This window comes from Equus przewalskii, chromosome X (genome assembly GCF_037783145.1).
Source record: "Equus przewalskii isolate Varuska chromosome X, EquPr2, whole genome shotgun sequence".
Lineage (NCBI taxonomy): Eukaryota > Metazoa > Chordata > Mammalia > Perissodactyla > Equidae > Equus > Equus przewalskii.
This window is the reverse complement of record NC_091863.1, coordinates 74,015,260-74,042,301: the sequence shown is the minus strand read 5'-3', so window position 1 is coordinate 74,042,301 and position 27,042 is coordinate 74,015,260. Positions and strand designations below refer to the sequence as shown.

Sequence of the window (27,042 nt, the reverse complement as noted above, 5' to 3'; positions counted from 1 at the left end):
ATATGAGGTAAATTTCAACTATTATTTATACCAAACCTAGAAAAGAACTATCATCAATGGTGGACTCCATTATTGGCTCAAGGTATTTATATTTCTAGTTTTCTTTCTTCATTCACAAACATAATATATCACAGAACCTGTATATATTTACTTTTTCTTTTTGATAAGATCTCTTTCTTTACTAGCATTCCATAGAATATACTATGGAAAATGCTGTTCTGGACTTGCACACTTTCGAGTCAGCTAATTCTATTTTCTTATTCTTCAACCAATGAAACCCAGAGAATGGATGTGTGATCTGTTTTTGGCTACTTATATCAAATTATTCACGATTTTAAATTCATTAATTCTCTGCACATTTATTCCCATCCGACTGCAACTCTGGGCAAGAGCCTAGACTGACTATTGCTCCTGTAGTTGCTCTTTCCTACTACAGGATAAGGGCTGTAATGCATCACCAAGATCCATGAAAGCGAACAAATAACAGAAATAAAAATTTGGAAAGCTCTAGGAGTGGTAATTGCGCTAAATAATACATACAGATTCAGTGGACTGTGATTAGCATTTCTCTGAAAGGTATCACAGCCATATTCTGCTGTTAGAACAACATTTGCAGCCGTGGAATAAATCTAAATTAACGCTAGAAACCCTGACTAATGCATCTAGTATGAATAACCCATCCAGAAACAAGCAGTGGTGCTTTGCTCGTTACATCAACACAGATTGCACACTAATCACTGCCTATTCTGTAAACATCAATCTAACTGTGTTCTTTTCTCCTGATTTTCTTAAAAAAAAACCAACCCATCCATCTTATAAAAACATAAAAAGGACAGTTTTCCACAGTGTGAAGTATAATGCTTCAGCGAAAAGTGATGCATTCAGAAGTTTTACGCTGTAATCCAGCCAGCAATCCAGGTCTAAGATAGGGCTGTTTTTTAAGGTATGTGGGTCAGATTACTGTATCATTCAATGATTTCCTCTGTGACCTTTCTCAATCCTGTACTAATCTCTCAACAATTAATAATGTAACAAATGCTAAAGTTTAAATTTGACATAATGTCCTAAGTCTCAATCCTGATACTCTTATCAACAGAGTTACATATACCTTTGTAGCTAGTGGGCTTAAGGGTAAAGACCAATGAATGCTCTTTTCTTTGACCCTCAAAACTTTTCTACAAACATTTCCTTTTCTTTTCTCAGAGATTTTGACATAAGAATTCAAATTCTTATTCAAACATGGAAAGATATAGTCCTTTCAGGGTTATATGGAAATGGATTGAACTGGAATTTCACTAAGGATTCTTAGTACAACCTAGGACTCATTAAATACATGTGCATTATACATGTATATGTGTGTGTGATTTTAATTGTGTTAAAAGAAAACTTCTCTTTAATTTTGTTAGATGCATTATATGACCTCCTGTTCTTGGAAAAATAACCAAATTCTTTTAACCAACCCAAAAGATCTGCTTCTACCACTGGTACCACAGTTACCAATCTCATTCTGCTTTTGCTTAATACCTAGGGCTAGGAGAGCATTTACAGGTGGTTCTTACACTCTCTTTCCGCTTCCATCTATTCATTCAGGAGTGGAAATTGCCTTTCACACTAAAAAAGCTATCTGGAAATCTGTTATCCCATGATCCATTTTATTCACTCATGCCTTCTTACATTTGTTCATACTAATCAATAATTTGTTTTTAAATACTCTTGGCATTACTGACTGAAAGGAAGGAATCTAGTTTTATAAGTGAAGTACAATTCAGATATTTGGGTTAAACAATTTACTTGGGTCTTGAAGGAATGAATGAATGCCTTTCTGAAGAAACAGTTAATTATATAAGATAACTTCTCTTGGGCAAGATTCTTCAATAGATTAATATATTTTGTATTCATCTGTTTAAAAGTGTTTTTTTTTAAGTTTAGAGTCTGATAGAATTTTTAAAGTAAATTAATTTAGGGCTAATTTCCCAGCCTATATTAAGTAACACTAGTGTGTTTGTCAAAATGTCCAGCATTTTAAAATAGGCTATAAGCTTTCTAAAGATATGGGAATAATACCACATGTAATTAAAAAAAAAATGCATCCAGTGATTTCAAATTCAAATATCTTTCATGGCAAATTGTACTTTTACAATACTTCTAAATGGGGACATTGATTTCATTTTTATATATTACACTAATTTTTAAAATATCTGCATTTAAGCATGTGATGTGTCACAGGCATTTCTATGATTTATGGCAAAAATACTTCAATCTTGTATTCTGTTTAATCAGGCACTGTATATAACTCCCTTCCAAGCTTTGCACTCATTAAAGACATTACAACAGATATTAGACTGCTTGTTTAGTTAAATATATGAAGATTTCAACAATAATGTAAATATTTAGAAATTATACATGTCAAATTAGCCACAAATGAAAATCAAAAAGTTCGATTTTTACTAGCAGAATAAAACACATTATCTTCTACCCTGAATCTAAACATACCTGTGTATTGGTTCTCACCCTAGTAAAAATCTACTCAGTTTTAATTTTTACCGTATGACTTCAAGATTTTCCAGTAAAAATGTCTTTCTCTCTCTAACCAATGACATAACATAAAAACGCTAATTTTCAAGAAATACAGGGTTTTGTTTTAAAGTGTGACAGTTTGTTTTTATGAAATAGAACAAATAAAAGTAGACCAAAACAATGACTTCCCCATGTAAACACGAGCTGTTAAGCAAGCAATTAGAGCAGAGCTCATAAAAAACCCAATTCATCTAAAATCTCAGCTTCATTGAAAACTTACAGATTTCCTCTTTCCTCACTGGGCTTCCACCATCTACAGTAGTCTAAAAGCTGCTAATGATCATAGAATGGGGACCATATATCAAATGTTGCAGGTGGTAAAAGAAGAAAGGAAGGAAATGCTAAAGTCAGTCTACAAGGACATAAACCTCCTGTGATGAATTAAGAACGACTTTTATTTCAAGGACAGGTACTCTCTTCAAAGTTCAGATGCTGACCTACTGCATTCTGACACCTGAGAAATATTTGGCTACAGTGAACAGCAGGGAATCTGTAGCCCAAGGTCTGAGTTCTATTTCTTAATCTTATACCCCAATTAATTGTTAGGTCATTTCATAGCATTCTGTGCTTTATCTTCTCACTTAAAAAATTAGAACAAGAAATTTGGAAATGACCCAATAAGTGAATTCTATGTCCTAGCTAAAGTTGCTTTGTCATTGTAATATTTTTCTTTTAAATGGTTACCAATTAAAACTTAACAGACTGGCTTCAAGAAAGATTATGGTTAGGATGTTTTCAAGGCAAGGTTGATAGAGAATGTATTAACTTTTTAAATAAGAAGTTGTGTGCCTGATTGGCCAAAATCTCATAAGATAAAGACTCCATGTTAAAAAAAATTATTGTTGGTAATTTTATGCAGTACCATTTTTTTTAATAACTTGAATTATTTCTACCTTTTTCTTGACATCATGCCTGTGTCTATAAAGGAAAAAACAGGCAGCTTCTTATCAAATTGAAAAAGAAGATGTAATTCAGGAAGGAAAAGTTAGCATTTATCAAAAAGAGAATTCAAAATGGTTAAGAAGGATATAATAATATTAATCATAACACCACACAGAAACTAAGTTTAAGTTTATTTTTGTGAACTGAAGACATGTAATATTTTGTGAATACTCTACACAGTTTCCATTTAAGGTTTCTTTTCTGGCGCTGTTTTTTATTAATTGAATAAGGAAAAGCTTTACAAAATTGTTTCTTATTGTCAGAGTTACTTTTTTGGGTAGGTTGCAGACTAATTATCAAAAATCATAGAGATCCTCATAGCAGAAAAACAAGGACCTGGTCAGAGACGTGAGCACAAGCCCTGTAGTGGAGTTTAGGCATTACCAATAAACGATTCTAAAGATGACGCTCTCCTAAGTCTCTATCCTATGAAGTTAACTTTGGTCAGTTATCAGACCTCAAGGGAATGGCAGGCACGAAATGGCAATAGATTGAAATAAATGTCTATTTCATGGATAGAACATGAATGCCCAGAGATAAATTTAATCTGTATTTAGTTCTAGAAAAGAAAGGGTCAAATTGACCTGAAAACCACTGCTCCAATTTTTGTAAGGGTACAAAAGTAGAGATGAGATAACTTACAGGTGGGACTGGATAACCATATTGGAAGATAACATGTCAGAAATCAGAGGATAAGCCAGATAAATATTATTGCCTTAGTTTTACCAAGGTATGCATTTACAGGAGCTCCTTCTGGGAAACGAATAGGCAAAGAGCTCAGATTTTGGATAAGAGACATAGAACAAAAGTTGGACATCAGATAGGTTTATAGAGACGAAGTGAGTTAACCAGTCTGGATCTTCCCCTATTAACTCGACCTGATTTATGGCCTGATACGTTTGATTCATATTATAAACCCTGATTCACAACCTCAGAGCAACTTAAAGAGAGAAGAAGGGCAAGAAATCTTTCCACAAGAGAAGTTGCTTAAAATCAGTAGAAATAAAGGTAGGAGCTGGGTACTGAGGTATCATGGTAGTTCAAATTTAACCTTATATAATATCTATTAAATGAAAACAGAATTTTTGCCCAATGTATATGAGCATTTGAAGCCATCTTTCATAAGTTCTAGAATACCAAACCATTGTCTCCTGTGGTAACTGTTTACTCACATGCCTCCGATCCTCCCTATTAGAGCATACTGAAAAATATCTGGTTTGGTATCTGAAAGTAGCTCAGCTTAATTAGAAAAGGGAGTCATGGAAAAGAGATAAAGAAGCAGGGCCTCTTTCTTTTGAAAAAAAAAATGCTAAAAATAAACATTAAAAACAAATGTATGATGAATTGTGAGTCAAGGACATTTTTGAAAATAAAAACAAACAAAAAAGAGCAAGTGTTAGATTCAAGATGTAAGAAAATGATTGTGATTGAGTGAAAGAAAGAACTCATGAGGACGTGAGCTATTAAGTACCAGAAAGGCTGAGTCACTGCTGCAAAATCTCTTTCTCTGGAAGTCTTTAAAAGAGAAGGTAACAGTGTTCATTAGCGTGCACGCTCCTCCTCTTAGGGAGGCCATGTGAACTTTATGGGCAGGGTCACCAAACAGAGATGGAGGAAGTTAGAGAAGATCCCTATCGCTGAGTCCCAGAGTGCATTTTGGTGGTCACATAGTTAAAGTCTACGGTAACACTAGTTAATTTCAAATGTCAATCTTTAATTCAATGTGTCTTTTCTTCTGAGAGGTGACAAATGTCTAACATTACTCTTACTATTTATAGAAAGAAAATGTAGCTCACAGCTATCTAGCACATTATGAGGGAAAAATAATGAGGAAATGAGTGGATAAAACATTCGTGGACCAATTTAATAAGATAAAATTTTAGAGATAGACCAACTATAATTTTGTGTATAGCTAGAAAGGGATTCAAAAGAGCCTGTGGGCAGAGTAGTAAGCAAAAGAGGTGGCTCATCCAAACTAATAAATATCATCATTGTGGTCGAAAAGCAGTGCATCATTGAGAAAAGTTGATATGACATTGGATAGCGATGACAAAATGGATTGCCTCTTGCTGTGATGTTATCCTGGGGGAAAAGACTTTAAAATGAGACACGTTTTAAGGGATATGCATATTTATACAACGTCTACATGAGCTAACAATACTCCAGACCAAATCATAGCCAACCAAATTTTATAGTTTTCTAAAACAGTCTGAGAAGTTTTACTTTGCTACCTTCAGCAGTCTTGTCCCCAAACACAATGTTCAATTAGTGATCATTAAAATAGTGCAGAAGGCTTGGCCTGTCATTTCCTTTCCTATATATTTAGCTCACTCTCTGACTGGCTCATCTATGGCAGATTTGTCAGAGAGAATTACTTTCTGAATGGTCAAAATCCTAACTGCTTAGAACAACGCTTGGATACATTTCATCCAAGTGGTGTCAAGTTTAGGGAAAAGAACAAGCATTAGGGTCAGACAAACCTGGGTTCGATTCTCTGTTTTGACATTTTACAATTTTTTATCTTAGAAACTTCATTAGCTCTCTCAGAGTCCTTTATCCCCTTTTTCTTAAGCTCCAGTGTGAGAGTGTAATTCCTATTCCTCAGAAGGACTGCTTTAAAAATTAGATATAATGTATGTAAATTGCTTAACACATGACCTGGTAAATGCAATAAAATAACATTTACTATCAATACAATAAATGTTAACATTGATTCCTTTCTACTTCTCACCTTCACCCCCAAGATATTTGTGTTTATCAGCAATCTTTCTGATTACTAAGTCATTTTTGCAAATGATGCCCAATTATCCTATTTTCTCTCTCATTCATATAATCAGAAGCCAACCGGCCGTTCCTTCCATCCTACCCCACAGGGCAAAGAAAACACTTAATACTTTATCGGTATCACTTCCCAGCTGTTACGGTACGCATTCAAATCTACAAAGATATAACTATTGTTATTATTGTCATCTCTGTCAAAAGCCTGAATAATCAAGTAAAGAAAGAAGCATTTCCTATTAATAAGTACTTAACTGGGGCATATGAAGGCAAAAGAGATGGCAAAAGGGATAAAGAGAAAGTTACTGTATTAACGACATGCTGAAGAAAAGAAACAGACTTTTGAATATACTAGGACTGTTAAAAATTAACTAATGATAAAGATATAATTTTGATTTATTTTCCTGTCATAAGTCAAAAAAACAAAGAATATGATGTCATTATGGTATTTCTGCTTCCCAATGCCACCAATAAATTGAACTAATTGCAGCAGATAGGTTAATATGCCTTTTGATAGATGAGTCTATAGTCATTAAGGATATGTTTTATCTCTAGCAAAGAAAGAGTAATAATTAATTATACTTAAGCACTTTGCAAGATAGAGAGTGGTACTAGCTTAATCATAAAGTAAAATAAAGACAAAGCACATATTACCTGGTATTAGGGGGAAGGGAAGGTCACTCTTTGATCATGTTTTGATAAAGATGATAAATATATTTGCTACTGTAATAGAAGGAGAAATACAAGTTTGGCTTCAATTATGAATGAGTGAACTCCCCGTTCCACTATTCTCTAGCCATGTGAACTTAAGTGAATTATCCAGCTTCTCTGTACATATTTCATCTGCCAATGGGTTGTATGGAGCATGTGACATGGATTATTTTTTGTATTCTCTCAAAAAATGAAGTAGTTAACATTACGATCCTCATTTTACAGTTGAGGAAATGGGGTTGAGAGTGTCTAAGAACTTATTCAAGGTCACACAGTGAGTAAGCAGTAGTTGCAGGACTTGAAAGATCTTTCTATCAGAAGTCATACTGAATGTTCCTTGCAAGATTTGTTTTGTATCTAACAAAGTCTGCTTTTGCTAACATGCTCAGAGAAGGTCTTCAACTGGCCAAGTTAGGATATAATGTCGAAGGGCCTGGTCAATCTAGCTTTTGTGAAATTGAGGAAATAGGCCTCATACAAGCAAGTCAAAACGGTGCTTGCACCAAGTGGAGAATGCGAAATATCAGCTCCTTCTCATAGTTATGAAGGGTGTATTGTGATGTTCTCCCAAGAAGATAATTGGCTCATTTGAATTGATTCAGATCATCTTCCTTAGCAATCACTGGACTGAGTCTACAGAGTGTACACACACACACACAGTTGTGACTGTGTTTTACAGAAATATTTTGTAATATCAGTCTTTATAAGTATATGTGATGATATAGTTGCTGCTAAGGAAACTGTAATAATATCCATGTGGTAGGTAAAGAGACAGTAAACAATCATGGAAAGAAAGACATTTCAAAAAGAGAATAGATCACAGCATTTTACTTCCCAATTTGGACGAGTTTACAATATTCTTTAAGATAAAAGTCCAGTTAAACTAAAAAAGAAAAATAGTTAAACAAGTTTAGTGCACATCGGAAAGAAAGCCAACTTTGTTTTTTGAAAGATACTGAAATATGACAGCTTTGACATATTAATTTGTTTAAAACAGCCTACAGTGAGAAGGAAAGAAAGGAAACATGGGATTTATCTATCATTTTAGTTCAAGCAATCTTCACCTACAGAAGAAGTTGAGAGCCCCGGTAAGTGGAAATACTATCATTGCCCTATAACAACATTTAAAAAAAAATCACCACATAAGTCAGAGATTATAGGGCGCATTTTAATGGATTTAATATATGAAATGGATGATATTTTTTACAAAATAGAGAAGGAACTCTATTGAATTAGGTAGCATTGCTCAAGAAGAAGAAGCCTGCCCAAAGTTCCACGTCTGTAAATATTTCATTTGAAACCTTTAATGGTAGGAAGTGGAGTTGGGAAAAGAAATGGGAAAGAGAAGCTAGCTTCAGAGAAATGTTTGGATTCAGTTACTACTTTATACAGTAAATATAGTTTTTAAATTTTCATATATTTACAGCAATATATAGGTATTAGAAATATAGATCTTGTAAGATCTAATTGATTAAAGACAAAAATACCACTTAAAATAAGCAGTTCTTTTTATACAATGGGCTACTTCTAATGTTATATATTTGGGAGTAGTGTTCTGGAACACTGTATTTCCCTTGAAGGTTAGTTCACATTATTAATTTTCTTATCTCAAAGTTTTTTTTATCAAACATAAAAAAATTCACATTTGAATTATCACAAAGGCTAAGGAAGGTTTATACGATTACTTGCTTTACAAAAAGGATGATATTCTGATGTAGCTATCTTGAGTAACTGTCGACAATTTTCTCAGGAGCCTGAATTGTTCACAGAGAGATCTCTGATGATATTCCAATTCACTTTTGAAGTCTGGCATACAGATGTGTGTACTCACACACACACATGCACATACATATGAAACAAATTTAAAAAAAAAATATATAGACAATGGAAATAAAGACAAGGAGGAGAAAAGTTATGGGATAGACAGGGTGAGAATAGAAAGGGTTTGAATCATTCAGATAATTGTATCCATTCTCCAATTTGCACTTTCATAGGAAACATAGTTAATAAAATCTTGGGTATGTTGAGACATTATTTAGTTCATACTCAGCCTGGACAGTACCTCACACAAATAACCTAGGCTTAGGTTCTCATAATCTTCCCAAAAAGGTCATTTTCTTATCCAGCAAGAGCCATTGTCAGAAAACAAGCCGTCGTGCCTAAGCTAGAGCCACTTAGATTGCAAGGTGAGCCTCTTTTTTCTTAATCTGTCCTGAGGATGGCAGATGGCAAATGTTAGCAAGTTACGTTTGCTGAAACGAACCTTCACATGTAGATGGTTGTGTTTGTGGTTTAGATTGTTGTTTGTTTTTTGATGTTGTGTATTTTGTTTTGTACGACAGGAGGGACTTAAGAAAAGAGTTGGAAAATGTGAGTATTTGTAGGACAGAGACTGACTATCCCTATTAAAATAAGAGTTTCCTTAGAGGAAGAGAATTTCGACAGAGCAGGGTGGGCAATCCTTCCATGCACAGACGAGAAACGATAGCTGAGAAGTTCTGACGGGCCGGTGCAAGTAGAAAGAGGGGGCCAAGGTGTCAGAAACTGCTGTATTGTGTATGATAATATTTTTGTGATGAAAAATAGAATAAAACTGGGTAAAGACTGGAGGTGAATTCTCAGAACAATCTCTCCTTAAGGGCCAATCCATCACATTTTAGCATAAGATTGAGACGACACATGCAGGAAGAAGAACAAACAAAAACCTGTGAGTTTTAGTGAGAAAACCAGAAGAATATCTCATTTTGTGCTTTTCCCCTTTTATTATCTCTGTAATAAGAATTTGTTTTACTTAATTATATATGCATAATGAAACATTTTTAATCAATAGATATCATAAAGAAGGAAGTTTAAAAAATACAATGCAATGGGGCTGGCCCCGTGGCCGAGTGGTTAAGTTCGCGCGCTCCGCTGCAGGCGGCCCAGTGTTTCGTTGGTTCGAATCCTGGGCGCGGACACGGCACTGCTCATCAGACCACGCTGAGGCAGCGTCCCACATGCCACAACTAGAAGAACACACAACGAAGAATATACAACTATGTACCGGGGGGCTTTGGGGAGAAAAAGGAAAATAATAAAATCTTAAAAAAAAAAAAAAATTAAAAAAAAAAATACAATGCAAATATATACTTTCAACAGGGAAACATTGATAAAACTTGAAATTTTAAAGTATTTGTAATAAACCTATACATATATAAACCATAGTTTAATTATATGATTCAATAATGTTTATGTTCCCTCAGGGGTTTTTTTAACCAACTTGAGCATTGCGTAATAGAAAAATTGTTTTTGTTGTTAAACTATGTGAATTGGAAGGAATTTTTCAAAACACTTTTGTCCTTTGGAGGGTAAATTCTATTCTCTTCCTGTTCCACTTCTGTTAACAGAAGAAGCTCATAAGTCAAACTCTAATCCAGCTGAAAAATCCCAGTTTTATTTCTTCATCTCCCCAAGGGATATCAGGACATTTCACAGAATCTTTTATTTTCTAAATTTGTGATATCAAGACTTTTGCTTAGTCTTGTCCCTTTTTCATTTAGAGTCACCATCTTCTCCCTGTTCCTGTTTTAAAACCCACATGCTTTTTCAACCTCCTGTGACTGGAAATATTTTGAGCTCAGCAATCAAGTTGGCACAAGCATGATTGCGAGATATTAACAACCCCTCAATTCAATAGGCAGAATTATGTTCACACAGCCGAGAAGATATTAATCAGTCACTTCTTTAATTTTGCTCCGAGGCTGGTGAAATTCTCAAGACTTCACTTGGCAAAAGAGAAATTTATAGCACGATATAGACCTATGAGTCTTTTCTCTTTACTTAAACAGATATGAGCTATACACATTTACTGAATGATAAGCAGTGTAACAGTCCAAGAAAAAAATTTCTTTTCTATTTGATCTGTTGCTTCCCCAGATACACTTGCAAATGAAAGGAATTTTCCATAGAAAATGTGAGGTGTATGTATTCAAGCTCTTGTTAATAACACTAAATTTTAGTATTTACCTTGATCAACTGATTATTATTGTTGTACAGAAAAAAAAAGTCACATCTTTCAATATGGTGTGTAACTTCTTCAGATAAGGAGATTTCAATTAGACTACCCTTTCTGTAAACTCACATTAGAACATTTGGACATTGAACTCTCAACTTATTAACTTAGGGTATTTGCAAAGATCTTCTTTATGAAATAGTAAGAAATGAGCTCTAAACTAGTGCATAAATGGAAAAATATATTCATCATGTATTTCCCTGAAACACTTGCCATAATGCCTGGATTTCCATTAATTGATAAGATTGGTTTGATAACATCATTTGAAGATTCACGTTTTCATATGAGATAAAACTATGCCCATGGCAAGTGTTAAAATCAATTTTGAAGGACAAGAGAGATTTATAATTATTAATTTTATCACTTTAAACTGTTAAACTAGATGTTGTTAAATAATTATATCTAAGGCGAATTTTGATAGCACTAAACCTTATCTGATCTTACTTGCAAAATTTTGATGGGAATGCAAAATGGTGCAGTCGCTTTAAAAAACAGTTTGGCAGTTCCCTAAAATGCTAACCAAAGAGTTACCATAAGACCCAGTGATTCCACTCCTAGGCATATCCCCAAGATAAATGAACATATATATCCACATAGAAACCTGTACATGAATGTTTATAGCAACATCACTCATAATAGCCAAAAAGTGGAAACAATCCAAATATCCATCAGCTGATGAATGAAAAAGCGAAAGGCAGTACGTCCATACAATGGGATATTATTCAGCTATAAAAAAGATTGGAGTCCTGACACATGCTACAACATGGATGAACCTTGAAAACTTTATGCTAAGCGAAGCTAGCCAGACCACATATTGTATAATTCCATTTATATTAAAAGCCATTTATACTAAGAATCAGACAATAGAGACAAAAAGTAGATTGCTGGTTGCTTGGAGTTAGGAATGTGCACAAAGAATATTTTTTGGGCTGATGAGAATGTTCTAAAACTGGATTGTGACAATGGTTGCCTAACTTTGTAAATTTGCTAAAAATCATTGAATTGTATCCTTAAAATAGGTGAATTTTATAGCAAGTAAATTATACTTCACTGAATCTATAATAACAGGGATGAGGGGCCGGTCCAGTGGCGCAGCGGTTAAATTCGCATGTTTGACTTCTTGGCGGCCGGGGGTTTGCCGATTCGGATCCCGGGAGTGGACATGGCACTGCTTGGCACGCCATGCTGTAGTAGACGTCCCACATATAAAGTAGAGGAAGATGGGCACGGATGTTAGCTCAGGGCCAGGATTTCTCAGCAAAAAGAGGAGGACTGGCAGTAGTTAGCTCAGGGCTAATCTTCCTCAAAAAAAAAAAATGAAATAATAAGGATTAAACTTTAACAAAATGAATGTAAGGGACCTTATAAAATGAACATGTCTAAATAAGTGAATCTTCAGAAGCTTAATCCTCATTTCAAGTCTGAGTGTTTAAGGTCTTTGATAGATATAATAATCATATATTGGAACTTTTTATGGTCACAAAAATCTTATGAAATGTCACATGATGTGGTTGCCAGATCTTTTCTCATTCTTGTGTAGTACAAAGCCTTAAGGAACTCCTCTCTATGCTTTATTTTTTATCAATTCGATAAACTTCATTTCTCCCTTTATTTCCAAATTTTCATTATTTTCGATAGTAACATTTTTAGCACCCTCACAATATAAAGGCTGTTACTTTCTTCGTAGAAAGTGCTTCTTTCCATCGCCAGTAAAACAACAATTTGGGCTTGTTCTTTTAGAAAGAATGAGAAAAACTTCAAGTTAGTCAACTTGCAATGGGCATGTGTACACGGCATGATAAAAAAAATACATTCACCATTGAATCTCCACTTTTCCTTGTGTTTTAACAGTAGCAAGCATGGGCATACACTACTTGTATATTTTATAACTATAAAAGAACTAACTTGTGTGGAATAAGCACCATCCTAAGTGCTTTAAATTATTCTATCTCAATTAATTCTCATAGCTGACCCGTCTCGAGGACTTAATGTATGTGAGGCACTTTTCTAAACACATTCTATATAGCATTTCTCATCTAACCTCAAAACATTCCCATGAGATAGGTACTAATATTATCCCCATTTGACAGATGAGAAAACTGAGGCACAATTAAGTAACTTGCCCAAGAGCACACAGCTAGTAATTGTATGGCTGAGAGCAAAACTTCAGTAGTCCAACTGCAGAGCCATGGTCTTAACCAGTGCTCAATGTTGCCTCCCACTTTGTATTAAATTTGCAAGCTGACACTTCAAAATACTCCAAAAAATATACATATTTGTGTGTGTGTGAGGAAGATTCGCCCTGAGCTAATATCTATTGCCAATCTTCTTCTTTTTGCTTGAGGAAGATTGCTGCTGAGCTAACATCTGTGCCAATCTTCCTCTATTTTGTATGTGGGATGCCACCACAGCATGGCTTGATGAGCAGTGTATAGGTCCACACTGGGGATCTGAAACCACGAACCCCAGGCCACTGAAGCAGAGCATGCAAACTTAACCACTACGCCACCTGGCTTGCCCCCCAAAATATTTTGATTTAATAATGTACTCAAAAAAATCAGTCTTCCCATTGTGCTTCAGCACTCTGTACACCCACTGTGAGGTGATGGCTCAGTTTTATGGCCTGTAGTTACAAAGATGGTAGCTATGGCTTTAAACAGTTTTCTTTTTTCAGATATCATCCTTTAAATATTCCTCTAGTAATTTCGTCCTAGTTAAATAATTTAGTTCTCAGGAGAAACTCATCTCAATTCCGTATTTCAAAAACCCAGTCTTCTCAAGACATTTTAGTTGGTTCTCTAAAAATGTTTTAACATGAGGGAGGACATTCTGATGAATTCAATATAATTATATTTAACCCCAAAATAGCTCCCAGTATTCATATACTAACTGATCTTGGAAATGTTGTAATTACCAAAGGCTGTTGCACTTTCCAGTGATGTGTTCATCTTTCTTTCATAAGAGGAAGCACTGATTCAATTCAATGAACCATGTAGATAACATTCTTTTGCTTTCTGAAGCACAGGTAAATGGACAGGTATCTGCATGAATGTGTTGATGCCGTCGAGAAATAGACTATTATGTTAGTATGTTCTTCACCTAAAAGATGGTATGTGAAATCAGGTTCATGGATGATGAGGTTTCGAAAGGTTCTGATTTGTAATCCATTGCTTTAACACCAAGTAATAAATACTCGGGGAAGAGGTTCCTCACAGCGTCAGTTTATAATGATCCATATTTCAAGGAATACTCTTAAAGAGAGGCACAGATGAGGAAAAGACATGACTGCATGATGCCGTAGATAAAGGCCTTATTAAATTTCTGCTCAGTTTGCCATTAAGAAGCTAGAGCTGTCACACTCTTAGGCACCCCTTCATTGTCCAGGAGTGTGAAAATTCCTTGAAAGCTTTTGATTACATTATGTGCACCCTTAAGAAGGAAAGAACATATGTAGAGCTTCAGGTTTCCTTTTTCTGCTGCCTTGAATTGTTTCTTAGAAAATGAAGGGAAATCTTATCACAAACAGGGCCCTGCCTTTGTTCTTTGTCATTAAGATGCTTCAAAGTAGAAATGGCGCTGAATTAAGACCGGGTTTCAAATACATCCAGTTCAGTTAACTTTTCTGTGCCTCATTTTGTCTATCTATGGACTAATAATGCTAACAGTTACAATAACAACAATAGCTACAATAAATTTGGAAAACACTCTATTACAGGCACTGAACTTGGTGTTTTAACACACATTATTTCATTAAGGTTGAAATAATGACATTCACTTAACAGTTGAAACATATTAGGTTAATAACTAGTGAACACAATATTCAACCTCAGACTCGCTCTTCCAAAGCTGCACCCTTCTTTCCACGTTAACATTATTTGACCTCTTACTGCCCCAAATTGGGATTTTGAATTGTAAGAGTCTCTGTTTTCCCTTTTTATTTAAGTAACTGCCAGCAACATGTTCTAAAGACACTCTGCAATTGTCTCTTCCTGGGGTCAGTATAGTTCTGGGAATCCTAGAATCGCACACCTGCCACAGAAATGCCTCTCAGACTTGGATCACAGACAGTAGCAATTTTTAGGTGTACTCATCTCTCCAGAAGAGATAGCCCAGGAATGTATATTGGCCACATGCAAAGACACAGCATCCGGTGAGAAATTGGAATCACTACAGGCAATCCTTTTCTACTCCTAAATAACGTCCGAGGAAACCGGCCTCTAGCACCACCCAGCTCACTCAGTGTTGCTGTCTGCAGTCTGAACATTCAGCAGCTTTAAAAGGTATTGCTTAATGTGCACTTCTTAGAGATAAACACTTAAGATAATTGAAAGCCTGAGAATGGATTTCCATAATTTAAGAATTCCTTTCATGCACAGTAATTGAAAAGCAAAGTGAATCGGATGTGTTTGGGGAAGCTGTACTTAAAAATCGAGAGATGAGTTAGGATAATGCGAACTGAATTTCTTAACAATCTTATAAAATGCACAAGCGGGAGAATTCTATTAAGAAAACTTGCACCTTCCGAACTACCCAAGATACAGTCTGTTCATCCAGAGAGGCCTTGTTAGGAAGACTTAGTCAGATTCACCCCGATACCTGAATCACTCCCAGCTAGTAAGTTACATTACTCTGACAAAATAGTTAGCTTTTCAAGGCCTCTTCAGGACAATTTAGTGCCTTGAAAATTGGCAGTAATGCACTAAATGCCCTCCGGTTGCATCTTCATGGTTAAGCAAAGTAGAGATGTGAGGCAATTATTACATCAGGATAATTCAGACAAAACCCCTTTCTCCAAATTTATACTGAGAGCTGAGGTAAAAGATTCAGAGACAGACATTTGCAAGATTGTTGTCCTTTTATTTAATTCTTTTAACCATGTTGACTCAGCTCAAGTGTTTATCTTATTGCCAAGTCATTATTCAGGAAGAGGGGAAAACAGCCTTCATTCACTATCACTGAAAGGAATGAAATAATCAGCTGAGAGCAGCTCTTTACACAAGATGTTATGGCCTGGTGATGGTCCCTATTAGTTAATTATTTCAATGTTGTTCTCAATAAGTTATAAATTCCAATTACATCAAGATTTAGGTTTGTCCTGAATCAAGGAAGTATTTAATTTCACTCACTCTCAAGTTCTATACTGCATGTTTACTTTCACCCAAGTGTGACAATTACTTTACAAATTAAAATGTCTGAAATGAAAACATATTCTGTTATTAAATATTCTATAATCTTTAAAGTCAGATTCTGACTATATCTCCGTTTCTTTTAAATTGTGGCATATTTCAATATGAGTCTCAAAAAAGAAAAGGGAGGAATCATAAGGCTCGAATGAGAATATGACTTAATGAGAAAATTGACAGGTTATCTCAAAGATCAATAATTATTCTTTTCCTACCAGTGGTGTTCCCATACGTTGCACAAAGGAGCTTTTATGAACTTGATCTTTCTGTAGCCAAACAATTCTTTACCCAGGGGTGAAGAGGGAAACTAACAGTCATTAAGCATCTCTTATATACTAGGATCTGGACTAGAAACCGGGTCACCTAACTCCCAGCTACGTAATTCTTCCCCATATGCCGTTGTTGCCGTTTTTGAAATGCAGAGGAAACAAACAAGAAAAATATTACTGAGGCGATATTAGCTCTTATTTCAAATAACTAGGAAGCTGTCATCAATAAGCATGTAGACTACTCTCAAACAATACTTATGTAGAAGGAGAGTCTGAAGCACAATTTGGCAGAATTATAATAAGAATATGCCTCAAAAAAGGCAAAGTAAATATTTCTTGTCACTATTAATAGCACTTTCTTTTTGTCTGACCTTTCTGTCCTTAAAGAATCAGGATATCCAGATGCCCAAGTTACAATTTATGTGAAGAAACTATACGTCTAGTGCCAGACTGTCAGTCACTGTAGGACTTACATGTGGGCAAATCTGATATACCCACTCTCCCCCACCCCCACCCGACCCTCACATACACAGCGCAATTTCCATCCCATCATTTCAGCTAAGAAGCAAATCTGACAATTTATTACAGCCCTCCTGCACCAGATAATGGTCCAATTGATGGTATGTGACAGAGCAGCTTAACTTCAAGAGCTATTGCCCCTTTCTATAACTGCTGTCACTTTTGCTTTCCTCAGCTTCACCTTCGTAAACGATTTCCTTGCTGCTGTTTTAATTTTGATATGTCTTGTTTCCCTGGGAAATTGCTGTGAAAGTGAATAAAAATAGGTGACTGTGAAGTATTTTTCCCAATATGTACATCAATTTTTGTCTAACATAATCATAGCAGCGGAGCAGTGGCTAACAACAGACATATTTTTTTCCTAGCCAATATGAATAACTAGGCACTGTCTCGTCTTGGCAAAACTCTTTACTTTTCAGGTGATACATAATCTATTGAGACAGAGAAAAAAGTTCAAAAATTCATTGTTTAGATTTTCTTAGTAAATAAGAATATTAGATGTTCTTCAGGAAATTTAAAAATATGTTCTATTTTTAACTTATTTGTATACAAAATGATTTCAGGCACATGTTAAAATGACAGGTGAACTTCTGTCCCAAATGCTATTTTTAATTTTGCTATTATTAGTTATTTTATTCTTTTTTTTTTTTTGAGGAAGATTAGCCCTGAGCTAACTGCTGCCAATCCTCCTCTTTTTGCTGAGGAAGACTGGCTCTGAGCTAACATCCGTACCCGTCTTCCTCCACTATATATGTGGGATGCCTGCCACAGCACGGCTTGCCAAGCAGTGCCATGTCAGCACTCGGGATCCGAACCAGCGAACCCCAGGCCAGCGAAGCAGAACGTGCACACATAAACACTGTGCCACCAGGCCGGCCCAGTTATTTTATTCTTATACAGATTTATTATAATGTATTTTTTGTCAGTCTTAGCTTTATATCATTTGTAAAATATCAATAAAATGTTAGCATTCTGAGAGAGTTGATACATGTTGGAGGTCCTGTGGTTCAATGTTAATATTCTTGCTTTTTTGGGAACATCTCTTCCTCTTTAGTTTCATTTGAATCCACATGCTTTTGGGAGCATGGAGTTCAGAGCAGAGCTTCCTCCAGTAAGGGCTCTTGTTGCAGTCCTGCCTCTTCACTCTTACTCCAACTCCGGTTACACATCAGCTTACACATGAGAGTTTTTCTTTCGGCACAAATCAAATATTTAATATCCATATGTAAACCTAGATGATTCAGCAGAAGTTTGTACTGGGCATTTTGATTTTAACTGAATAAAATGTCAGTTTCTACAGAAATTCATCTCACTTAAAAATGCACATTTCTCATTGTAAAAAGTTCAATTAAAGCCAGCTCTCACCAATCTGGCCCAACAGAGGACATAACAGGGATAATCTATAAGGCATTTCCATTTAGTTTTGAAAGGCATTTTTGACAAGGCATCTTTTGCACTTGAGTGTTCTCTGATTTGGAGCACTTGATTCAAACAGAGTGATTCAAAGACATTGTAAAGGTCCAATTCTGAAACCGCTAAGTTGCTCTGATCTGGACACTCAAAACAGTCCCCCATTGCACCTCATGCTCAGATTCTCTGTTTTCTGCCTAATTCCTCCCTGCATCTCTCAGACCTCTATGATGTCACAAGTTTCTGGCATTGCTTCTTATAGTTGCAAGATCTCCCTTTAGTTCATCCCTAAAGGGAAACAAAGGATTTTGCCACTTTTCCTCAAGGAAAAACAACTAGAAATATATTCACCCCCTCCATTATATTTTCTACCTTTGCAGATGAAGATAGGAATTGATGTTGTAGAAAGGAAAATAAAAGGTAGGAGGAATCACTTGCTTTTTATAGATTAAGGTAATTTTTTTTCAAAATTAAATGTCATTAACTAGGGAGATCTACAAAAGGATCCTGATTCCTAGAACTTAAATCATTTGAAAGATAAATTGTTTGGATAAATATATAAAAAGCAGAATACAACCACTATAAAACATTTTGTAACTTGATTACATTTTAAATCTAATTTTCATTCTGCATCGCAAAGAATATTTCAGCTGAGTACCAATTACAAGAAAAGTTTTTTAAGCCACAGAAATTTTCATGATGAGGCCCTATAAAGATACAAGAGCTGCATTAGAAACGTGCTGCAAAGCAAATACAATGAGGAGCTGGATTCACAATTGGAGAAAATTATACAGATTAGAGTGACCAGAACTAGCATCATAAAGGCCAGAGGAAGATTAGAATTACTTGTTGGCCTCCTTCAATGGTATTTCTAAAGTGCCTTATTGATAGTGATGGCAATAACTACACACTGGTTCTCTGAAACTTCAAAGGAAGAAAGGTACTTTCATTTATTTTATTCTTTTTTTTAATCCAGAGCCTCTATCTGTTGGATGAATACAGACTCAGATATTTGACTGTCTTACATTTATTTGTATAAACTAAAGAGAAATAAATCTAAATTAATTTAGGTATCATATTGATAATGAGTAAATTTTTCCTCTAACTAAATGGCCGTAGATATTGAGACAATTTTCAGTGAATTTTTATATTCTGATTTTAAAAAGCTTGTTTTTCAGGGTATTGAAGTGACTTAGATTTGATGAAAAGAGATAATATGTAAAAGGAACTAGAATGAAACTTATTATGAGATATTTCAAAAGAATTTTCAAAATAGGTGTCTGTGGACTTCTTTTCAGGAAGATTATAAAGAATTAACAAAAATAATGTTATTTTTCAGCCCCCCAAGTTATCTCTAGAATATAGTCAAGATATTTCAAATTTTGCTATAACATCTAATATATTCCTAATGTCCAATAAATATTAAATATCTATTTAGTTTTACAAGGAGGCTGCTGTTCAAGGTAAGGAATTTATCTTCTACTGGGAATTTTACAATCACTGCTTCATTTTTATATTTTTCATTTCATAATTTAAGGTTGCATTTTATGTATATGAGAGTGATCTTTCCTTTTAAATAAGTTATCATTAAAGTGCTATATATTACATAAGTATATAATACATTTATAGATTGCAACAGTTTCATCATCACTATATTGTTTGACTGAACAGTACATTGTAAGTTTAATTATACAGGCAATGTAATAAACAGGCTTGAAGTTTCATTCTTGTATCATGATATTTAATTTGAACAAACTGGGCCGCAGAACTTTTGAGGAAAAAAAACTACAGTAATAACGCAGCAGATTTGTTTTAAACTGTCAAATGTCTGTATATTTAGTGATAATCCACCACATTCTGTTGGTGAACCACAGGTGTCTCTACAGAGTGGGTAATTTGGCATACCATATGTGATGCCATGTTGTCTCAATAGGATAGCATCTTTTGCTAAGAGCATGCATTCATAACATAACTCTGAAAAAGACAAAAGGAAAATTCTCCGGGTATGCTTAAGCACGGACGTCTGAGATAATGGTCCGATTATAGAAGTGCCATTATACTCTATGCAAATGCTTGTTATATTTTGCAGTTTAAGACAACAAGGAAAGTGTCTTCACATGTTGACAAAACAATGAATTAAAAAATGAAAACGAAACCTAATTAACTGGATGTTTGACTTTGCCACCACAAAACCAATTAATCAGACCTTTTGTCATCATCTAGATATTATTCTTAAGTGATCAATATCTGCATGGAATATCATAGCCATCTTTACAGGAGCATATTAGATAAAATTTTGATAACTTGTGATGCTGATAGATTTGACGAACAACTTGAGGCATTTATCTAGTCCTATCCTAGCCTTGTTTCTAGTATAAACAAGATCATTCTCTATTATGATAATTAATGATTTGAAACAAAGCAATTTTAGTGATAGACCAAAGAGTCAATTAAATTAAATAGCTCCCATTTTTACAGTTACTAAATATATGTAAACATTTCAATCAAAAGTTTGTACTTCGAAGGATTTATCATTTGGTTGTAGAATCACAGTGTCTAAATCCTAATGAATATCTGACTCCAACATTATATTTTAAAAATTAGTAGTTTACATTTATCTTATGTTCTGTCCTTTAAAAGTTAATTTCAATTCAACAAACATTGATTGATTGCCCACTCTGTGCCAGGCATGGTGCTATTTTTTTTCTCTTTTTTTTTTTTTTTTTGAGGAAGATTAGCCCTGAGCTAACATCTGCTGCCAATCCTCCACGTTTTGCTAAGGAAGACTGGCCCTGAGCTAACATTCGTGCCCATCTTCCTCCACTTTATATGTGGGATGCCTGCCAGAGCATGGCTTGCCAAGCAGTGCCATGTCTATACCCGGGATCCGAACTGGGGAACCCCGGGCCTCCGAAGTGGAACATGCAAACTTAACCGCTGCACCACCGGGCGGGCCCCCAGGCATTGTGCTATTTGTTAGGGATACAACATTGAATTCAGATTGATGTCTACCTTCCTGAAGTTTCCAGTCTGGTGGGGATATGCCAAAAATTTTTTTAAAGATATTTCAGTTCAGTGTGATAAATGTTGTAATAGTAAGGAAGACTCGTTCTTTGACCAAACTTTGGTCAGGCTCCTCTAAGCCCTTTTCTCAATCTGGCCTAACCCTTGGGTTTTGTCCTCAGGCTTGCATAGCTGAATTTTAGCAAGAATTCCTCAACATCTAATCTGATCACCCTGGCCTCCCTTCAGCAAGAATCCTGTTAGGTCAGTATAGCAAGAATTGGCCCTACCCTTGATGCCTCCTCTTAGAAATTATCCACCCACCGACCCTCACCCCTAACCTGCTCCTTGGTAATAAATCCCCATTTGTCTTTGCTATATTCAGAAATGAGCCCAGTTCTATACTGAGATCGCTTTCCCACTATTGCAATATTTCCTGAGTAAAACCTGGTTTTACTACTTTAACTACTGTCTGGCTCTGGTTTTCTTTAGCAATAGCTCAGTGTGCTATGGAACACAAAGATGAGGCTCCGAACTAGCTCAGTCAGAAATGTCTTCTTAGAGGAGATGACTTCAAAATTAGAGCTAAAGACTGAGAGTTAACTAGGCAAAGGGTTTGGGGAATGGGTGGGAAGTATTCTAGGGAAGGCTACAGCAAAGGTATGTAAGTTAGAAAAGAGTATAGTGTATTCTTGGAAATGTCCATTTTTAAGAATACCTGCAGTGTAAAATTTTAGGGACCCAACAGTAAAAGGTAAATATAGATAGATAAGCAGTATGTTTATCTGTCTTGACCTATTCTTAGAGAGGAGGAATTATTTTAGCTACTACACTAACATAATTTTGTTCTTACCATATTCTATGAGATCCATTGTCATCTTCAAGAAATATTTGCTATGCAGACATCCCTGATAGGAATCCCAAAGATAAAGAATGCACATCTCTGAAAGAAAAGCTCGTTCAACCACCTTCATCTATCTGATCGCTGGCTGCTGTGCATTATACTACTCATTGTTTATTAACTGTTGCTCTCAAACCTAAGAATTAATTTTCCTCCGACAGCTAATTTCTAGATGGTCTAACTGCGAGAGTTGTTTAATCTTGATCACTGCTTTTGCATTTATCTTAAAAAGTTATCATATAATTAACCAACATCCATTCTAAGTCTTGTTTTAAAAGCAATAAAGCCTCAACTGAGGCTCAACTACTGAGATTTTTTTTTTTTTACCATGGTTGCTTATTTTCATTTTTGAAGAAATTACCAGTTCTTAAATATAGGAAGAATTAGTGGATAATTTGCCTCCTGAAGAGATTAGGGAAGCTGAGAAACACTTGTGAAGTTCACAGTCCAGAGGCACAGGCTCAGTGAAAGACTGAGACCTAATCACAGGACTAGAGGACACTTCTCCTCCTCCCATACCTTACCAGCATATTAATAAACGCCTACTTACAGCAGTGCCTGTTACCCAGTACATCATGTCTGGCTATCAAGAAAAAATTACAAGGCATACTAAAAGGCAAAAAACACCTTTTGAAGCAACAGAGCATCATCAGAACCAGATTCAGTTAAGGCATGGATGCTGGAATTAGCAGACTAGTAATTTAACACAACTATGATTAATATACTGAGGGCTCTAATGGATAAAGTAGACAGCATGCAGGAACAGATGGGCAATGTAAGCAAAGAGATGGAAAGAACCAAAAAAATAAAAAAACGCCGGAGATCAAAAACGTTGAAACAGAAACCAGGAATGCCTTTGATGCGCTTAATAGTAGGCTGGACACAACTGAGGAAAGAGTCTCTGAGCTTATTTTAGCTGCTGTGACAAGAGTCCATGTAGGTCACGGAGGAGAGAGTGCTCAATTCTACCCGGAGGAGGAGTCACAGAAAGCATTATAAAAGGAATCTACTCTTGAACTGTGGGTTGAAAGACGAGAAGAGTTTTAAAGTGGACATTTAAAACAGAGTAGCAAACACATGAGGCAGAGTGAATCATTCAGTGAACTTTAAATTATTTGAATTGTTTAAAGCACTGGGGTTAAGAAGCAAGTGGAGAAATGAGTATGGAGAGATAGATGGGATGCAGATCATGGAAGACTTGCTAGGCTAAGCAATATGCATTAGTTGATAAAAGAGAATGGCAACCAGAAAAAGGGATTGCATCGATATATAAAGATTTTATACAAATATTAAAGGAAACTTACTATTAAAATGCAGTGTGGTGTAATGAGAAAAGGAAAGATAGAGTATAACAAATCAGTTTAAATATCAACCCTTCTGTTTAATAACTATATGACCACAGGCAAATTACTTAACATCTTTGAACCTCAGTTTACATATTAATAAGTTAAATTACGTAGATATGGCAGATGCAACATTAATGCAATGGTGTTTTTATATCTGGCGGAGTCATCAGCTGTAGAATGGCACCTTGCAGTCTATATATACAGCTGTAAAATAAGAGCCCAGAAAGGCAAATGATTATGTTCTGTTTTGCCGACAATACAGGTGAACCATTCCCAAGTCTGATGCATTTACTGATACCTCAGGTTAGAAAAAAATGCCCCTACTGCTATTCAGCCCCTGAGCCTTATTCCAGAAAGAGGACAGCTGTAGATCAATGCATTTTCTTGAACGCATTATGCAAATTCCGTATTGTCAGTGAGAAAGGATGGATTATAGTGGTGCTGGCCTCTAATATTCACTGGAGAAAACAAGGCTGAGTTAAAAAAAATCAAATGTCAGCCTCTCTACTGAAACAAAGTGAAAGGTGAACTGTTTATATATATGGCATGACAGCCCCACTAACATATACTTCATTTTTCATAGGGATAAACTGACAGTGACATTTAATACTTCTAACAGGGGATAGATGTTCTGATCTGTAAAACTGCTTGGCAGTTCATGCAGAGAAGACAAAAGTGCGCTGATAGCCTATTGAAAGGCCAGGACAAAATACATCTCTTGAATCACAAATGACATGAACAGGACACAGAACGACTGTATTTGCATGATCTTCAGGTTATTTTATAATAACAGGTTCTGAACAATTTACACCTCTTTGCTGTTTGATGTGCAATACTTTGACCCTGATTTTCTTTATGGGAATTGTTGAATTGTGTATGAGTTCAGGGTGTGGCTTTCTCAATTCCCTTTAGAATAGATAATGGGTAAAATAGCAAAATGGATTTTTTGGTAAGGGTATGTGTTTGACCCTTCAGCATATGCTTCTCCCTTTTTTTGCATTACGGTACTTAGCCCTGTGAAGGGAAAGAAAATAACCTTTTCTTAAGATGTGGCACAGTAGGGTTATAAAAATCAAGGTGACAAACATTATGTAGGTTTTGCTCTTTAATTCACTAGTTGCTGTGTTATGTGGAATCTAAGTGTTGAATAAAAGTTCCTCCTCTTTTTTAGTTGTAAAGATGGATTTTATAACAGAAATAAACGCACTACTGCCTTATTGGTTTCTAATGAGATCAGAACAGACACGGGTGTGAATTCCCTTATTGATTATATTGGATTGACAATGTTATCATTTATTTATGACTTTTTTGACGTTCGTACTGAAATCAGACTTTAGAGGTTGTTTTTTTCTAAAAAAAAAGTAATCTCGCACTCAAAAATAAAATATCTCACTGAACTATATTGTATTCTCACACAATGAGATCTGTACTTTTGACCTTTTGAGGTGTGCAATATGCGTCCTTACGGCCATATCACAAATATATTTTATATAGATACCTCAGAAAGGTATGTTTCACATGATTCTGATTTTGAGAGAAGAAAACATTATACATCAATTCTTAGCTTACATTTAGAGACATGTCAGCCTATTCAATATCAAATATTGGGCTTTCGAGTGTGTTTTATAAAGACATTTGAAAATTCTAGAGTTTTTTCTCAGCTCTAAACTATCATTTGGTAATGTGGTAGATACGTTAAAGAAATGTACTAGCAGGCTTTTTGGAAAATGAAAGAAGAGATTATTATAAGAAAGAGAAAGATTAGGAAATTTTGTTCAGATTCTCTATGAGCATTAGTCCCCAAAGTACTTGTCTCTAAAGTTTCCATTTATCACCTAGCACCTATACTTTCTGAAGTTTCACATATACTGTTTAACAAAGGACATACAAATTGATAAATACATCTTCTATGACATATATTCACGTTTACACAGTAATATGACGTCTAAGATGTTATTGTTAGGCGCCTAAGTAATGTTCTGCAGGCTCAATTTTCCGGATGAAACTCAGCAAGGCTAAGGACCTTACAGATGGGCACACAGGCATATCTTAGTGCTTGGGACTTAAATATTTAAATGTTCGGTCTAGCTCACTAAGTCATGCTGGCTCCCCAGGGAAGCAACCCCTGGGACTCTATTAATACCTGTAAAGGGCCCCAAGGTGGGTGTATGCAGATAATTCTCAGAGGGCATAGCTATATTCTGAGAAAACTAAAACCTAGTGGTCCCTATTTTCATATTAATGAACCAGCCCCACTACCCCTATGGTCTGCCAAGGTGTAAAAATGAACCAAAACCCCCAAAATCTAAAGCGTTAGAAATAGCCTGACTAACTTCACAGCTGAGTCACTGAGAAATGCAGCTGTCCAGTATGTTCATAGCACTTCCAATCTTGGGAGAGTCTCCTGCCTCCCATCTGAGTGTCACAACAATCCAGACGGTGAGGCAGAGTGGGGCTGATCCTCCCCATCTGATCCACGAGTAGTTGAACCATATACAATCTATAGGATTTTTCTCAAAGCAAATGGCAGAAAAAGAGCGAGACTAGAAGGCAAATCTCTTGGTTTCCAGCCCCAGGCACGTTGAAGCTCCTGAATAGTTGACGCAGTGACCTTACCATTCTTTATTAGAGCTAAAAGAAGAAATCGGCTTAAAAGACATAGCGTGTTCGCAAGCATCAAAATACATCTGTTTACTTTCACCCTGGCCGCAGAATGGATGCTAAGCAAGAACAAAGCTTATGGTTAAATGGAAACACAGGTTGATTGATCTGCTTATATCTGTTGTTTTCTGTGGTAAGGATGTAAAAGCAGGTGTGATGTCTCCACAATAGTGCTAGCTTGTACAGTTAGTGAGCTTGATCTGAACAAAGTACTTTCCCTTCCTTTTATGGGCAGAATTAGACCTGAAGCACAGTTTTTCAAGTGTGTACCCATTTGGGGTAGAATTCTGCTACCTGAATTTGTAATCAATGACACAAAGTTAGTTTGTATTCAACTCACCAATGCACAGAAAAAGCAGCTTTCTCCAAAATAAATATATTTTATTCTGAAAACTTGGGAGAGAGGGCAAAATAAAATGACTGTCTGAAGTGAAGAAATATACATAAAAAGTTAATTGAATATTTGGTACCCAGCTATTCTGTAGCGAGGCTAATATCAAGATAAGGGCTGCTATGCCTTTTGGGTTCCTGGACCCCATTCCAACATGTTTGGGGGCGGATTCCCCACACCAACAAACAATTCTCGGACATCAGCAGGGTGTCGAAGACTTCAACTCAGTTCTGATGCTGTCTACTCAGAGAAAGCATCAGATGCCTTGGGTTAAGGGTTCAGTCCTACAAGACTTCCCCC

The 27,042-nt window shown here is 35.7% G+C and overlaps 1 protein-coding gene across 8 annotated transcripts in view; it reads right to left on the bottom strand.

Annotated features, from left to right (window-relative positions):
* PCDH11X (protocadherin 11 X-linked) overlaps window positions 1–27,042 on the bottom strand; it is a 666,144-nt gene that overhangs the window by 63,999 nt on the left and 575,103 nt on the right. The gene's annotated exons all lie outside the window — the stretch shown is intronic.